The sequence below is a fragment of the Petromyzon marinus genome, unplaced genomic scaffold (genome assembly GCF_048934315.1).
Source record: "Petromyzon marinus isolate PM22_M1 ecotype Great Lakes invasive population unplaced genomic scaffold, UKy_Petmar_22M1.pri1.0 PM_G_Scaffold_6, whole genome shotgun sequence".
Lineage (NCBI taxonomy): Eukaryota > Metazoa > Chordata > Hyperoartia > Petromyzontiformes > Petromyzontidae > Petromyzon > Petromyzon marinus.
The window spans coordinates 6,601,352-6,606,579 of record NW_027423013.1 but is presented as its reverse complement, the minus strand read 5'-3'; the positions used below and the strand labels follow the sequence as shown (position 1 = coordinate 6,606,579).

At 49.3% G+C, this 5,228-nt stretch overlaps 1 long non-coding RNA gene across 3 annotated transcripts; it reads left to right on the top strand.

Annotated features, from left to right (window-relative positions):
* Positions 1–3,800, top strand: LOC142918285 (uncharacterized). 3 transcript variants are annotated; one of them, XR_012937462.1, is made up of 2 exons: positions 1–47; positions 3,369–3,800. It is a non-coding gene; the product is annotated as an uncharacterized LOC142918285 (long non-coding RNA). The 3 variants fall into 3 exon arrangements; XR_012937460.1 differs by lacking the exon at positions 1–47 and adding an exon at positions 56–231; XR_012937461.1 differs by lacking the exon at positions 1–47 and adding an exon at positions 1,919–2,496.
* The last annotated feature ends 1,428 nt before the right edge of the window (positions 3,801–5,228 follow it).

The window sequence follows — 5,228 nt, the reverse complement described above, 5'->3', positions numbered from 1 at the left end:
AGCTGACGCTGGTCTGATGGAGCAAAGGCAGTCAGCACAGCAGCTCGGTACGACAAGTCAACATTGCGACCAGCGTGCATACAGCACGGATTGGACTGGAAATTTGACACAGCACCAGAGAACTCACACAGGAGAGAAACCCTTCAAGTGCAGAGTGTGTGACAAGGCATTTGCATGGCCATCAGTTCTTCAGACCCACCAGAGAACTCACACAGGAGTGAAACCCTTCAGGTGCAGTGTGTGTGGGAAGGCATTTTCACGGTCATCTGCTCTTAAAATACACCAGAGAACACACACGGGAGAGAAACCCTTCACGTGCACTGTGTGTGGGAAGGCATTTCCAGATTCATCTACTCTTAAAATACACCAGAGAACACACACGGGAGAGAAACCCTTCAAGTGCAGTGTGTGCGTGAAGGCGTTTGCACATTCATCTACTCTTGTAGTACACCAGGGGACACACACAGGAGAGAAACCCTTCAAGTGCACTCTGTGCGTGAAGGCGTTTGTACGTTCATCTCTTCTTGTAGTACACCAGAGAACACACCCGGGAGAGAAACCCTTCAAGTGCAGTGTGTGTGGGAAGGCGTTTGCAGATTCATCAAATCTTCAAGTACACCAGAGAACACACAGGAGAGAAACCCTTCAGGTGCACTCCGTGCGGGAAGGCGTTTGCACAGCAACAACAACTTAAAGTACACCAGAGAACACAGAAGCATCAGAAGATCACAAGGAGCGGAGTCTGAAATCAGCTTGTGAAAGTCAAAGTGCCACCATGAGCCCATCCCTCATTAAACAAGAACCGGAAGAAAATCCCAGCTTGGACACTTTTAAAGGTATCGGGGTGAAACATGAAGAGGTGATGGTGAAATGTGAAGAAGTGAAGAGCAAAGGAGTGAAGGTGAAATGTGAAGATGAATATTCAACTCGAAAATGGGACCTTTACATCGACAGAGGCAACGTGAAGCAGGAGGAGAATTCTGACTGTGAGGCAGAGCGAGGCAACTCCCAGCAGTTTGTGGAAGTGGAGGTGTGGGTGGACTTCCTCCGAGACAATACAAAGTCAAATGGTGACCCGGTAAATGTGTAAACTTTGCGTTTTAATAATTGTGTTTTTTTATTTTATTTTGGGCACCTTTATAATACATGCCACAAGACCCGCACGAGCTTAATCCGGCACTGTCCAGGATACCGTTCCAGTGCCCAACCAGGCTGCTGAAAACACCGCGGGTGGAGTTGAGGGTGATCGGTGGAGGGTGTGAAGGGGTTATCAATTCTAGATTTAAAGCTTTCGTGACTGCAAGGTGCTATTCGGTAAAGTCACCTGATGAAGGCCGCTTGTGTTGTGGCCGAAACGTCGTGATTTTTTGTTTTGTTTTTTACCTACGTGACTTTACCGAATAGAACCAAAGATTATGGTGTGAAGGGGGCGAGTGATGCTGATGGGCGGCGAGGTGGTCATCCGAGAGGATGCCCAGTGGGGAGACGAAGCAATGAAATCGCTCCACGTGTCAGGTGCTGGATGGATCACCGCACAGCGGCATCGTGGGAGGTGGCGACGGCACGGGGAGTCTCTACCCGCCAGTGGATTGACCGTGGCTGATGGTGACGATGACGACGATGGATGTTGCTCACTCAACTCTGCGACGTACGAAACGCCGAAGACGCACGGCGATGTGCGGGGTGTTCAGCGGCACGGTGGAGCCGATGGCCTCCTTGCAGCCGCTGTACAGTTGACGCACGACGTGGAGCAGGGCAGGGAGCACGCTGTCCACTATGTCCTCACTGTGGCTACTGCACAGCTGACCCATAGCCTGCAGTAGGGCAGGGAGCACGCTGTCCACAATGTCCTCACTGTGGCTACTGCACAGCTGACCAATAGCCTGCAGTAGGGCAGGGAGCAAGCTGTCCACAATGTCCTCACTGTGGCTACTGCACAGCTGACCCATAGCCTGCACTAGGGCAGGGAGCACGCTGTCCACTATGTCCTCACTGTGGCTACTGCACAGCTGACCCGCAGCGTGCAGGAGAGGAGTCGGCGCGCTGTCCATGAGCCAAGACATCCCGGGGGGGCCAGGCTGGGCCGCCCCTCTCCTGTCCGTCTGCGTGGCCGCTGGTGAACATCGGTCCCCAGGTGGCGACCGCTGCCGGTGGAGAGACGTCCTTCACGAGTCCCGAGTAGTTGTTGATCGTGGTGGTGGTGGCGTTGGAGCCGTTGATGTTCGAACCCCCACGCCGAGATCCTCCGAGGAGTTCCACCACCGGCTGCGTGAGCATCAGAACCACAGTGAGCACAGCCGTGAAGATCGCCACGCTGGTGGTGGTGGTGGCGAAGTTCTCCGCAGACCTCGAAGTGGAGGAGCAGCGTGGGGCGAGGTGGTTGCCTCTCCCGGAGCCGACTCCACTCTGGTCGCTCCAATAGATGCACCTTTGTCACAGGCCTTTAATGACAAGAATGTGAAGTTGAACACTCAGCTCCTAGGTTAAACCTGCAGGGTAAGAGCGGCCAGTCTTTGTGGACCTGTGGGTTGGGTTAATCTCTAACCAGCAGCGAGAGCCAATAAGCTCCCAGGCATTCACTCGGTTTTAATAATTACATTCTAAATTTGAAGCTTTCGTGACTGCAAGGATCCATACTCTTTGGTTCTATTCGGTAAAGTCACGTAGGTAAAAAGATAAAATAACAAAAATCACGACGTTTCGGCCACAACACAAGTGGCTTTCATCATGACAGCACGGTCCCTTCACCTGATGAAGGCCACTTGTGTTGTGGCCGAAACGTCGTGATTTTTGTTATTCAATTATTCCACTTATATGGTGCTTGCTTAATCGCCTCTGGCAATTCGGAGTCTTGTATCGTCTCATACACACGAAGAGCATCCCCAAGAAGCAGCTGCCCCTGTGTGGTACAAGGTGGTGGCCCTGCACCGGCCTGCATGTGGACAAGAGCCTGTCAGTAGGGGGCGATGGTTGATGTGGCATCTTAGTTGTGGAGTTTGTAGGCAATGTTTCGAATTTGATAAATTTTGACCCAGACGCCAGCATGCAATGGCCTACTCGTTTTGAATGACGCAACAATAGTACGTTGTACATACACTGTTAAGCAGACGGTGCGTATTTTTTAAAAATAGCTTCTTGTTAATGCGATGTAATCTGATGCAGTATATTTCAGTGCAGTAATTCAATTTAGAATGAATACTTGTCTGATTGTGTGCATACATGTAAAATTTTGTCTATAAGGGTCAAACATTGAATAAGTGATGTTAGGACAAAGTGTGTGTGTGTGTTTGGAAGTAACCTGTACAGAGAACTCAGGTGAGACTCATTGTTCTTGTGATACAGGTCAAAGGGTATTTTTGTGTTTTCAGGAAGCATCTCCCTCTGCAGCAACTCATCGTCTTTGAAATAAGGAGCATACTCGGATCATTAATCAGTTACGTGGCACACCACTCAAAGGTTACACGTAGAGGAGGTTCATTCTCTGCAACACGAATTGTAGTTTTGTATTACGTGTTGACGTAGATTTTCTCGAACTAGGACATGAAATGCTCCTTGCTGATTCACGTCTGGATGTTCACGACCAAGAGTTGAAGCAAGCCTGACCGCCTGCGGCGCCCCTCACAACCATTTGCGGCCTTGGGCCAGGAAAGTCACGAAAAAAATTGCACGCGAACGACGCCTCCACGCAAGCTCCCGATGCTCCGTCTTGAAGTTTGAAAATGAAACAGCTTTTAATTGTATTATGTTTTGAATTGTATAGTTGTATTTCTTCATTAAAAGCTTATTCATTGAAAACGACATTTCGTGTGAGTTTTCTCTCATCGTTAAGTAGACGATGGCCTTGCCGGGGGTTTGGTTCGATGCGGACTATCACCTGGTAGGGATCGCGGGATCGAGATAAGGCGACACGGAGCTGCTGGCCGTCTGCAGATCGATTCCAACGTAATCGAGCATCTGTCCCTGCGCCTCCGTCGTTGGTACAGGGGGTGCGTGTCTCCGTTGTGGAGTTTCTGGATAGTGTTACTGGAATTGACACAATTTTGACCGTGACACCAACATGCAATGTGCGTTGTGAGCGACAGTGGTTTGTTTTACATCTGCCGTTTAGCACACTGCGCATGTTGTGGTGAATGTTACTGGGGTAGCCAGGTGTGCCTGTCGGATTTTAACCTTGAACCTCTGCAATAAATAGAGAATGTGCTACCACATTCTTGGTTCTTTCGGTAAAGTCACGTAGATAGAAAACAAGAAAACAAGAAAATTGGAAAATAATAAATTGATGAAAAGATGCCCATTGGTCGACTGAGATGACTGTGCCCCCCACAGTGTACACACACACAGTGTATATACAACACAGTGCACAGACACACACAGTGCACACACAGTGCACACACACACAGTGCACACACAGTGTGTGTACACACAGTGTACACACACTGTACATTCACAGTGTACACGTACACACAGTGTGTACGTGTACACACACACAGTGCACACACAGCGTGTACGTACACAGTGTGTACACACAGTGTACACAATAGTTTCAGTTTATATATTTTGGTATACCCCTGTGAGCCATTCAGCTCTTGAATCAAGTGCAACCACAACAAACACAAAAACGAACAAGAAACACATCTTAAAGTGACTACTTTGTGTGACTGCAAACAGAAAATCCATGAAATAAAAACAGCAAAATATTCCTGAAAAAAGCACCATACACCAACGCTGTGTGCTAAAAAAATCCCAGTGGGATGCAATGTCCACGTTGTTGTTGTTGCTGAGTTCAAGGGAGGGAGCAATGGAAAATGAATCTAAATCAACTTAAACTCCAATCCCGCTCTGTGACGTCACCACTCAGCAACACCTCATCGGCGTGAAACGCCAGGGGGAGGTGTACCTTGCCAGTGACGTCATGTCACCAAGGTATTCACCCCACCCCGTCTACCGCGCCCTTGAGCGTGACGTCACCTCTGCCTGGGTCAACTTCCGTTATCTGTTCAAGTACAATCCTTATTTGGGCAAAGCTACGCCCGGTGACTGGCGGCTCATTAACATAATGTATTCGTGAAGGCCGTCGCGAGTTTATTGCGACGGGTTTCAGCACCCACGCCCCATCCCTCCACGTATGGGCCGGACTCATTAACATAATTTATTTAAATTAAGACCCGCTCGTTGCGGGAGGGGAGTGTCTTGTACCACTCAAGTGACGTCACCTCCTGCTGCCGCGT